A 12,836-nucleotide genomic window follows, 5' to 3' on the forward strand; every position below is an offset into this window, starting at 1 on the left:
AGCCTGGTGATGGGTATTAAAGAGGGCACATTCTGCATGGAGCACTGGGTGTTATACGCAAACAATGAATCATGGAACACTAGATCAAAAACTAATGATGTAATGTATGGTGATCAACATAACATAATAATAAAAATAAAGGAAATGTTCCTCTTCTGGAATAGTATTTTTAGGAAAGAACAATGTGGTAAGTGCTGTAATTGAATTATACACTATGTATTATGGGAAACCAAAGGAGAACACAATTAACTTCACAACAGTTGATATTAAATCACAGAAGCAAAAGTCAAAAAGCCATAAAAGACACCTGAGACACCTAACTGCTTTTGCTAGACTGACATCCTAAATCTTCTCTATGGTATTCCTGACCAGTGACCATAGAAAAGGCTGTAGTATCATCCCTTGCCTTGGAACTGACTCAGAGGCAGGAGCCAGGAAAAGGTGGGGCTACTGAGGCAGGGATAGAGTTGACCAGAGTGTCAGATCCCCTAGCCTTCCTCCTCTACCCATCCAGAGTGCCTCTACTTCCTATCTTTAAAATATAGACTTGCCACATAATATTTCATTTAACAAAAAGATAATGGTGCTAAAAAAATCCAACTGAGCATGAATTTTAGCACACAATTTCTCATATTGATGTGAGTGTGTGTGTGTGCGTGTGTGTTTCCAACTGATATGTAATCCTCTCAATACCAGGCATCTAAGTACACAAAAAGATTGCTCAAAGAGGCTGTGCTAACAATAGTTGGTTTCCGTAAAAGGATAATTACTGCTGCCACATTCCTAAGAGTGAAATTCTGATACAACTTAAACATTCAGCAAATGGTTAGGTAAATGTTACACTGAGCCATATTATGAAAGGATTTTTTACAGAGGTAGATTTATATGTGCTCATATAGAAGACTGTTCCAGATATATTGTCAAGTATACATACAATTTTATTAGCATTACAATGCTAATGAAGTATGAATCTTGATTTACAAACTTAGATATGCAAGAAATGTAACTTTTAAAAAATAATAAACTTTCTGTTTTAACCTTACTTTTATGTGGTAATAGAAAATTAATTTCTGATATTGCGTTTGAGTTCCAGGAAGGTTTATTTCGGCCAAGTTGTGGGTGAAAAGACAGCTCATCCCTGGTTTTGTCCTCTATCAGTTACTGGTATCCTAGGATCCATTCTTAACCTGTCTGGCCACCCATCTTCGGATCATGCCAATCATTTCTGCGTCTTTCCCTTCCTTAGTCTGTTCTCCCAGCTACTCCCATGCCCTTCCCATGAGTCATTCCATACATGCTAGGCTGTAGGAAATTCTGAGAGACTCTCTAAAGTCCAGTGGGTCTTATGTATCCATACAAGCAGTGTGTATTGGAGATTGTCTCAAGTCACAGGGAAAGTGGTAGAAAATTCACCCTTGTCATTGCCAGAAAGAGTGATTTATGGCTTTGTTCTTTTCCTAAGCTCCCAATTTGGCTTCATACTATTTCTTGTGTGGGCTTTTATTCCTGAATCTTGGCTAAACTCCTTAGGCTTAACCTATTGGCCTCAAAACAAAACAAAACAAAACAAAACAAAAAACAAAAACAAAAAACCCAAAACCTATTGGCCTCAAAAATATTGGGCAGTTGCGGGTGCCTGGGTGGCTCAGTTGGTTAAGCGACTGCCTTCAGCTCAGGTCATGATCCCGGAGTCCCGGAATCGAGTCCCGCATCGGGCTCCCTGCTCGGCAGGGAGTCTGCTTCTCCCTCTGACCCTCCTCCCTCTCATGCTCTCTGTCTCTCATTCTCTCTGTCTCAAATAAATAAATAAAATCTTCAAAAAAAAAAAAATATTGGGCAGTTGCATTTTCTGTTTATGTCCTCATTACTATAGTAATTGGTTATATACTCTAATTTGTAATAAACATGATGAGTACCCCTCCACTCAATGCCATTCATACAATCATAGGTACTATACTAAAAATCAACAGTAGAAGAAATACAAGAAGAGACCATCCCAGCATTAAGAAATATTGTTATTAGTGGGGCACCTGGGTGGCTCAGTCGGTTAAGCATCCAACTCTTGATTTCGGCTCAGGCCCTGATCTTAGGGTTGTGAGATCAAACCCTGCGTCCAGCTCCATGCTGGTATGGAGCCTGCTTAAGATTCTCTCCCTTTCCCTCTGCCCCTACCCCCTCAAAAAAAAAAAAAAAGAGACGGGGCGCCTGAGTGGCTCAGTTGGTTAAGCGACTGCCTTCGGCTCAGGTCATGATCCTGGAGTCCCGGGATCGAGTCCCGCATCGGGCTCCCTGCTCAGCGGGGAGTCTGCTCCTCCCTCTGACCCTCCCCCCTCTCATGCTCTCTCTCTCTCATTCTCTCTCTCAAATAAATAAAATCTTTAAAAAAAAAGAGAGAGAGAAGAAAGAAGTATTACTACTAGTGAAGTAAACCAAATGTTCTTTCTTGCAGTCAAAGAACTTTATGCCAAAAACTAAATTGTATATAGACTAACACCAAGCATTTATTATAAATTTTTGATATAACCCTGACCATAATTTCGACTATCTTTTTTATTAACACCTGATATTGAAATGTAAAAAAAGCAAGTTGAACTTCTCTTAGATTAAGTTTTTTCATTTTATAAATGTTCTCAAATATTAGTTATTAATGGACAATAAATAAAATACTGCATTACTGTAAAAAGTTAGCTACCCCCATTGACATTTCTTTTCCTCCCAGGACTTGCCACCACCCCTGCCTGAGCGTCTACCTAGAAAGCAGGCACAACGTCTCTACCTTCAAATTCCCTAAGCCTGCTTTTGTCCTGTCACTTTACTACCAAGTTCACTTGAGTTGGGGAGGCAGGACAGAAGACCTTCTTTCTCAGGACCCCACAAGGAAAGATGTCTTATACAGTTTTGTAGTTTGAACACTCTAGAGAGATACTTGCTGTGGCATGAATAGGACTGAAATCTAGAAAGGCAAGACCCTTGGCATGGGGCTAAGGCTGCTGGAAGAAGGAAGGGCTTTTGTCTTTGTACAAAGGTGTTGCCAGATGTCTAAGCCACTGCCCCTAGGAAGGATCTACTCAACAAGGCACCTTATTGTAATTCATTCACCAAAATGTGCCCTTTTTCTAATTTTCAGAGAGAAGCAGCATAAGTTGCCAGAGGTCCTTTCTTCCTAAATCTCTCTCTTCTCCCAAGAGCTGAAATCTTTTTTTATCTACTCTTAAAAGCTCTAAGGCCTCTTCTGACTTATCATATATTCTTCCAAATCTCTTTTTATTCCCTGTGTCTTTCTCTTCCCTCAAGGACTAGAAACTCAAAATTAGAGACTCAAAAGTTGTTGACTTCCTTTTTTTAATGTATTCAGTGGGGTTATCTTTTCCTGAGGCAGTGAAGGCCAAATGTGCTAGCTGATGGAATGGGTGAAAGGCCAGGACCACCAGGAAATGCAGTGGAAAGAAAACCCCTCAGTTAATATTTCAAAATGTCATCTGCCATTGTGTGTGCATAGACTGGTTCTGGACGGCTACACACTTGTCTAAACTGTTAGCAGTAATTCCTCTCGGGAGTGAAATTTGGAGATGAGACCCATATTTTTTGCTATGTAAATTTCTGCATTTGCAGTGTTTTTACAGGAGCTTATGTGACTTCTGCACATTTTTTTTGAAAGGCAAACTTTTTTAAAACCGGAGGAAAAAGGCTCCAGTATACTTTCAGTGATGGTATTCAGAATGACAATTTGTTTGTTCTTGCTTCTCATGAGTGTTTTGCAGTACATCCACCTCTCTATGTCAGAGTAAACTATTTTTAAGTTCTTGCATACTGTTTGTAATTCTCACATTAATGTGAGTTGCAGAAATGGCAGTACTAATCGATGGAAATAACATGGACTAAAATGTACATAATTTACATAATTCAGTATGATTTACTTCCCAGGTCCCACAATGGAATGCCAATTTCCCATTTCCTTTTTGCAGATGAGGAAGGGCCAGTACTTAACAGATAACAAGAGTAAGTCCCAAAGGGTGGCCCAAAGGAACAGAGCTGAGAGAGCTGGGACCAAAGCTCCAGTTCCCTAGATTCCAATCCAATGTTATTTCTATTACAGAATGTGCTTTCTCAGTTTGGGCTACTTCTTTCCTTTAGTGACATAGAGAGAATGGTGAGCAGAGGTGGATTTACAGGAATGAGGTTTAAGCTTTAAGTGCCTAGTTTGCGTGGGCCCTTTCTGAGGTCCTGGGAGGGCCACAGCATTAGGTTCATATGGGCACATGATTTTGTAAAATGTGCACAGTAATTTTTTTTTTTAACAGCAATTGGTTAAGGCCACTGTCTCTTTCCTCTCCAGGTTCCCCTCATGCTAGGTGGTACTCGGTAGCCTTGTACCTTTTGAGGATATGAGTTAAGGAGCAGTTGATTAAGTTGGGATACACACAATTTCAGTACATTGTCATTTATATGGTTCACAGTTAAGTTCCATGAAAATTATTGACAGCTAGCTATCCCAGTGTAGGGACAGATTCTAAGAATACCCTTACTGCCCATTGTGTCAATTCTCCTGGTTTCTTGACACAAAGGTGCAGAGCCAGAGGCTGATTATTACATGACAGCATATGGTGGTGGAGGTAGGAATTACAGAGCCAGAAGCTAATCTGTAGAAAATTCTTCCAATCATCAAGTGCATAAAATTTTAACAGAGGGTTTTGTTCCCATCAAGATCTAATCAAAACAAATGCTTTCTCCTCTCAGGAATATATTTGAGAATACAGTATATACAATTATAAAAGCCCCACACTTTTCATAGTTTATGGTAGTTGTATGAAACAGAATATTTCAGAATTGCTAGGTTTGAAGGGAAGAAACCTGTAACTATACTAAAAATAGAGCAGGTCTATAACAGTTCAACAGCATGACAAGAGGTTTCCCCAATTGACAACAGTTGACAGCAGTTTGCATGTCATTACAAATAATGATGGCATTAAAGTTTTATAAACTAAAAATAATTTTTTAAAACATTCAATCAACACTAGAGCAAATTATCTTTCTATTCTGTCTACAGAACATAAAATTGATACTTAGTAAAGAAGTAGTCAAAAAAAAAAGCAGTCAGACTACACAGCCAAAACAATATTCTAAGTATTATAGAAGTGTGGCAGACAAATAATTAATTTAAAATTGCTCTTTCTGGGCTTTTTTTTAAGTTTTATTTATTTAAGTAATCTCTACACCCAACATGGGGCTTGCACTCACAAGCCCAAGATCAAGAGTCATATGCTCTTCTGACTGAGCCAGCCAGACACCCTTACTCTTTTTAGATTTTTGTTTTGTATTTGTGACTTTGTGACCTTTTATAAACATATAATTTGTGTGATCTTTTTGTACCTGATTTCATACTCTTTTTTTTTTTTTTGAAAGAAAGCCCCTCTGCGTATGCTTCAGAAAGCTATTAAACTCAGATTCACCACTGATGGTGAACATAGTTTTAGATTTTCTTTTGATGCTTGCCTCTAGCAGCTTCGTTAATCCCTGCATTTTACTGAGTTCCCATCCCACTTCTTTCTAATTCTCTCCCTCATCCTTGAAGGTAACATGCACAGAAGCCTTCCCAAGATACCTAGTTAGAATTAATTGTTCTTTGTTTCAATTTCCATAGCAGCCAGTATTTAATCTCTGTCATCATACTTACCAGAACCTGCTCTGGATTAATTTATTCATCAAATATAACTTGAGGACCAATTATATGCTAGGTTCTGTGCTGGGTCTCAATACCTCCCTTAGACCAGGATTTGCACAGGTCCCTGTATTTTAGAAGGCCATCCAGCCACTCCCCTCCAAATGGGCAAAAGGTCTGCAAGGCGAAGGGGGCGTGCTCATCCAGAACCCTGATCTCCTTCCCTAGATCATGTCTCAGGTACCCGGGACTCCAGAATTCCTAGCTTAAATCCAGAGTCCACTTCTGTGTGGGCTTCTTCCACTGGCCCTTCCTCCAGAGGGCCACTTACCTCTGGGATGCTCACTCCAAGGGCCAAGGAGAAGCTGCTATTGAAGTGGGAGAAAGAATGCACAGAGCTTGGGTATAAAGCTGGTGTGTCCACACACATGCATGTCATCTCACAAAGGTAGGAGCTGTAATGGGAAAAGAAAGGAGCAAGCTAGTAGCTCCATTTGTATTCATGCCCGGGACCCTACAAATGTCAATTATGGCCCTGCTAAGACTGTAGTTGAATGTCTATATCTTGTTTTTATCCCAGAGATTCCTAAACTGTCTCTGTAAGTTTTTTTCATGGTATAACTAGGACAAAAGAAACAGTTCCACTTATTAAGTAATTAGGTCCAAACAACTTACTAGTAATAATTCACATTGTGTCTGACAGATGTCATATTGTTTCCCTCAAAAATGTCAAGTATGCTGTGAATTTGTTACAGATACCTGGGGTACCTTAGTGCATAGTTCAAGAATCATGCTTTATCCACTAGATTAGGAGCTTCTTTGGAAAAGATGTTGTATCTCATTCATCATGGAAAACTGTGTCTTTCAAAGATGACCACATTCTCAGTCCCACATGCTTTTCTAGAAACTTACCACTCCCTCAATGAGACACAAAATCTAATTCTCTTCCCCTTGAATTTGGAGGGACTGGGGACTCACTTGTAATCAACAGAAAGTAGCAGCAATGACACTGTTTGACTTGAAAGGTTAGGTCATAAAAGGTGATTAATTTCTCCCTTGTTAGCCAGAACATTTGCTCTGAGCTGCCATGTAAGCAACCCAACTGTCTTGAGGCCATCATGCTGCAAGGAAGTTCAAACTAGCCCACTCAGAGACACCGCATGGATAAGCCCAGAAGCTACTTAAAGGAAGATAAAGTCCTCAGTTCCTCCAACCCCCTGCTGTCTCAGCTCTGACCACTACCTTAGTGCAACCACAAGAGATATCCAATGCCACCACCACCCATCTGAGGCCTTCCTGAATTCCTGTCCCACAGAATCTGTGATCATAATAAAATGACTGCTGTTATTTTAAGCCATCAGTTTTGGGTGATTTCTTAGGCAGCAATGGTAACTAGAAAACTCTTTTTCTTTTTCTTTTCTTTTTTTTTTGGGGGGGCCTTAACAGCATAGTATTTTAAGATTTTATTTATTTATTTGAGAGAGACAGAGATAACAAGAGAGAGCAGGAGCGGAGAGTAGAGGGAGAAGCAGGCTCCCCGCTGAGCAGGGCTCCATCCCAGGACCCCGGGATCATGACCTGAGCCAAAGGCAGATGCTTAACCAACTGAGCTACCCCGGCATCCCAGCAGCACAGTATTTTGAGTACTTTGGAGGTTCAGTAAATGCTGATCAAATTGAATATAAAAATGAAAATCTCAATATATGGATTAATCTAAATTTCAGTGATGATTGAAAAGAACAAAATTATAGATGTATATGTTGAAAAATATGGGAACTTTGGTTAGATGTATAGTGATGCCAGAGCAAACCATGGATATCAGGGTTTGAGTTTTTTCAGAGTTTTCATAAATCCCTTAGATGAGTCTGTTTCCTTGCCTTTTGTTTTTGTCCCCTCAAAGGGCAGGGAAAGAATTCTAAATGCTCATTTGCAAACTTGCTATAACATGAGGTCACCATAGGGGTTGTACATGCTGAATTTTCCATTCTAGTTAATTGAGGATTTTAATTAGTCAATTCAGACTAAGCAAGGTACTACTATAATTGGTGGATTCCAAAGGCAGCCATCTGTTCCCTTTGTGAATATTAATACTATGTCATGTAGAGTCTAGCAAGGAGAAGAATTTGTCCAGTAGGAATTTTCTTAACATTAGCAAAAGGTGAATGCTTCCGAAATAAAAAGGAAGAGCTAGGAGAGCAAACAGACTAAAATAAGTAAAAAGAAAAGAAAAGGCCCAGGGAGAAAGGAAACAGTCCAATTATTTGGTATGTTAAGAGAATCTACTGAATTTAACCTGAGACATCTGTTTGTGCCTGGTGTTGTTTTTCATTGGAGTGGAGGGAGGTAATTAAAATGCCATGTAGCTGCTTGCCTTGTATGCATTTCTAAGCATAATTCAAACTCTTATGAATCTGCCCTCTCAAAGAAATAGCTGATTATAGAAACAGAACAAAACCTCTTTGATCCCTCTTGTGATACAACTAGGTCATGAGAAGCAGAATTCCAAATATATTCTGTTTTGGATGGCTCTTCATGGAAAGTCTGACTTGGGGAGGTTTTGAAATGAACAATGATGGAAACCAAGTCAGAATATAAAGCAAAAGATTTGTTGGCATGAAAAAACACCAACTCTGCAAAGGTTACCTAAATGGACTTTTTGTTAACAACAACTTGTTTTCTAACTTCCTTCAAAATAGGGTTTTTCTAATGAATAGTACCTAAAAGGTATAATGATAGATATCAGGTGTGCATAAAGATAGATGAATTGATTGTGCCATGCAAAAACCCATAATATCTTGGGTACTTGTGCGGGAAAAAAGTATGCAATACTTATGAGTTTCTCATAAACTTTGACCTGTTTTGCTAGTGGTTTTATTGTCTAAAATACATAAATGTATCTTTGCATTCTAATCAGAGGAAACTTTTGTGCTTTTGGAATTAGTTGTGTCTCTCTCTAAAAGCAAAAACTTAATCTTAAAATATTTTGTGGAGAATCTAATATTTTTTTAAAAATTCCTGTAATGATGGGGATAAAGCTATATAACCATTATTCTCTTACCCTTGCAAAGGACAGGCAACCACATACTAACTGGCTTAAAAACAAAAGGGATCTAATGGCTCATAAAACAGTAAGGTTCAGTGTTAGGACTGGTTTCAGGTATAGCTCAGTCAGGGACATGGCTCTGTTTTTCTACAGTTTCCGTAGTTTTGCGCTTCTCTATAATGTCATCTTCAGGCTTCCTTCAGGATTCCAAAACAGTCTCACAGGAAGGAGGGTTTCATGTGTTCTCACATCTCAATATGCTCCCTGATTGAACTTCTCATCATCAATCTCAGTGGCCTGGAGACTGTGCATGTGCATACATGAGAAGGGGCATTTTCTGATTGGTTGGTCTATCCCAGTTCAGGGTCCACCCCTGGACTGGAGTCAGTTCAATCTCACCTCAGCTAATAGCTACTACCCAGTGATGAGGGGTGGCTCTGCAAAGGAAAATTTGAGTATTGCAACTTAGTGGGGCAAGGGGTAATAGGTACTGGGAAGATAATTAATTTTTAGTCCAGGTAGTTCTTATTAACTGTCACAGTAGCTCTTCTGTTTTCTGGACAAGTATTATTATGGGCAAGTATACAATTTTCATCAGAGAAAATAGTCCTCCTATTTTAAATTGTATTTATAAAACATAGAAATAAGGAATTTATCAGAAACAAAGAATCAAATTAGCAAAGATTTCAACCACAGCAACAGTTTTGATTCTTTTAACAAATACTTATGTGTATCAGGTGCTGGGCTAGATTCTAGACACCAAGGAGCTCTTTATTATTTTTCTACACTAATTCTACATTACAAAAAAAAAATTACCTATGAAACAAACAACAAAACTATTCATTTGTTTTTCCATTTTAAAGATTAATCAAAAACACATAAATTATAAGAAATCCTAAGAGGTAAAAAAATGACATAAATTTTAAGAAATCTTAAAAGGTAAAAAATGAAATTTTGAAAACAGTTGAAGTACTGAAACTTTGAAGACAATTGACATTTTTATTAGTCTATTCAGTATCATTGTAATATAAATATATTATTCAGTTGCCTAAAAAGCATTATTAAAGATTAAAATAAATAATATGTATGTGATCTCTCTTGGCTTTTAAAAATAAAAATAATGACTTTTTTTCCAAAAAAATATTCATGACTACTATTGTGAATCACTGGTGATACAAGGGCCCCAGATTAGGAACAATAATCATAAAATAAAACAAAAACAAAACAAAAAAGTGTAGACACCAACATATAAATCATATAAATCCTATACACCATTGCTATCAAGTTTAAAGCTCACTTCTCCACTAAATCATTCTCTACCACTCTGATGAAGGGCCCCCAAATTTCTTATTTGCCATTTAATTCTCTACGGAGTCAGATTGAGCCATCCGGACTCAATCTGAGCTCAACCTGAAGTTGCTTCTTCATCATATGACCTCAGGGTGCCATTGGGTATGCAGTATGCAGAATTAACCTTAAGAATTAACATCGTTAGTATTCAAGTAGCTCATACCACTCACAAATTTCTAACAAAGAATAGCCTGTATTTTATACATTAGTTGAAAACCTAGCAGAAGTGTACACAGGACTAGGCAAGCACACAGTTGACCTTGTATCAGCAATGAATGCATGCTGAGCACCCACTTCCCACTTTTCATATTTCCATCCTGCCCCCACACAGACAACCTCTGTTCAGATGAGCATTTTTACCAAATACTTCACCTCCCACAAAGCAATAGTGTATAAGATTTATATAATTAATGTTTGTAAGGGACTGGTAGAACCTTGTCTGAAAGATGCCTTTGAAGAGGAAAGGATTGTTGATACTGTGATGTCCTGGATTTCTCATCCTTATCAAGACTGCTTCTATGGGGAAAAGCTACAGAAATGATAGATGGGACCACTTCTATTCAGCACAGTTACAGGTGGCAAAACACTGCTGCAAGACTCAAGCAAGAATATGTCCCTTGGCAACATCAACACTATACACATGTATCCTGTCAATCACTAAGAATGCAGGTACCATACTTTACAGATCAGGGATAATGTTAATTCCATCCTGCTTACAGTGTGCTTTGTACTGGTAAAGTTCAAGGAGCTTTGCAAGCACCATAATTTAGCAAAGCGTGAAATGAAAGCTACATATAAGAAAATTGAGGCATTTCAAAAAATTAAGACATCTTTATTCAGCCATTAACAAAAAGGGTTGACACATTCAGTTTCAGAGCTACAAATACTTTTCCCCATACAGATTATTTTTGTTGTTATTTAGAATTGACCTTCATTGAGAATATACAATGGACTATATATTGCTAGGAGGTTTCATGTTATTTATCTTATTTGATCTTTAAAACAACTCAGTAATGTATATTTTACAGTTGAGGAAATTAAGTCTTAGAAGAAAAATTAATATGGCTAAGATAACACAGGCTACTAAGTGACAGAGTCAAGAACCTAAGTCTGCATGATTCCAAAGCCATTGCGCTTTCCATTATACATACATACATACAACAGGGGAAGAATAATCACCACCAATCTAATACAGTTGACCCTTGATCAACATAGGGGTTAGGGGTGCCAACCCCTACGTAGTCAAAAATTTGCATATAACTTTTGACTCCCCAAGAACGTAACAACTAGTAAGTAGCCTAATGTTGACCAAAAACCTTACCAACAACAGTTAATTAGCACAAATTTTGTATATGTATTATATACTATATCCTTCCAATAAAGTAAGCTAGAGAAAACATTATTACAAAAACCATAAGAAAGAGAAAATATACTTACAGTACTGTACCATAGTCATAAAAAATAATCCACACATAAGTGGATCTGCACTGTTGAAACCCATGTTGTTCAAGGGTCAACCACAGTTTCTTTCTTCTAGGAGCTTGTCCATACCTCTGCAAAGAATAGAAGAAACATAACTTTTTCAAATAAATTACTCTTTAACACCCATGAAGTTGTCTCATAACATGCCAGCCTCATTTCTGTTTTCCATCCCTGACCTGTGGACTAGCAGCCACAGTTTAGCATTTGATTATTTACATTAAGTCTCTATTTTATTTTATTTTAATTTTTTTTATTTATTCATTTGAGACACAGAGATACAGAGAGAGAGAGAGCATGAGCAGAGGGAGAGGCAGAGGGAGAGGCAGAAGCAGGCTCCCTGCTGAGCCAGGAGCCCGATGCGGGGCTCAATCCCAGGACCCTGGGATCATGATCTGAGACGAAGGCAGACACTTAACCATCTGAGCCACCCAGGTGCCCCAAGTCTCTATTTTAAAATACTCCCTGATTTATACCTACCCCTGCCAATCAGACACACACACTACCTCCAACACTTCCACCTTTAATGGGCTCAGTAATGTCATTACTACAGGAGGAACTCCAAAAAGAAAGAAAATTAATGGGTCCATCAGTGAGAACAGAAATAATATGTGACAAAACAGGAATGCCTTCAGGTAGCTTGGATGGGCAGGCAGACTCAAGGAGCTGGCCCTCAACCCAAAAATACATTACCCTTCTGTAGACTGAAATTTGAAAAAGAGACTTTGTTATACTATTGGAATTTGAAAAAATAGCAAATCATTTAAGTCCACAAACATCCTTTTCCTAAAATACACATTCCTACCAAGAGGCATCTAACACACACAACTTAGGGCCAGTTCAGACTGTTTTCCCAATACCTCTATGAGATCAATTACACTGAGGAACTATCCATTCTTACTAGGAGAATGAAGATGGAAGTAATGAATTTTAAAGTATGGAGCAGCTTGAGGGAAAGAAATGTTCAAGGATCAAAGTACAATGCTGGGTTTGGGTCATTATGAAGGCACTCAGTACTAGTAACTTGGGGAGACAGGAATGAAAGGTAGATAGAAAGTCACATGAGAGGATGTTAAGAAGACATTAGAGGATGGGTTGTCTGGGTGGCTCAGTCGGTTAAGCATCTGCCTTTGGCTCAGGTCATGATCCCAGGGTCCTGGGATTGAGTCCGGTCCTGCATGGGGCTCCCTGCTCAGCGGGGAGTCTGCTTCTCCCTCTTCCCCTCCCCGTGCCCAACCTGCCTTCCCTGCCTCCGCTCATGTGCTCTCTCTCTCTCGCAAAAATAAAGAAAATCTTTAAAATAAA

The 12,836-nt window shown here is 38.6% G+C and overlaps 1 long non-coding RNA gene and 1 pseudogene across 1 annotated transcript in view; one reads left to right on the plus strand and one right to left on the minus strand.

Moving 5' to 3' along the window:
• The window catches only part of LOC115937928 (uncharacterized), a 218,425-nt gene that overhangs the window by 194,090 nt on the left and 11,499 nt on the right, over positions 1-12,836 (minus strand). The window contains exons 2-3 of the long non-coding RNA XR_014147929.1: positions 11,490-11,605; positions 5,991-6,114 (exon numbers count right to left, since the gene is read on the minus strand). This is a non-coding gene — a long non-coding RNA (uncharacterized LOC115937928). The remainder of the gene's footprint in view (positions 1-5,990; positions 6,115-11,489; positions 11,606-12,836) is intronic.
• Positions 183-2,475, plus strand: LOC145722889 (phosphatidylinositol N-acetylglucosaminyltransferase subunit P-like; annotated as a pseudogene).

Source organism: Leptonychotes weddellii, chromosome 8 (genome assembly GCF_054177405.1).
Source record: "Leptonychotes weddellii isolate Sample4059 chromosome 8, ASM5417740v2, whole genome shotgun sequence".
NCBI classification, from domain to species: Eukaryota; Metazoa; Chordata; class Mammalia; order Carnivora; family Phocidae; genus Leptonychotes; species Leptonychotes weddellii.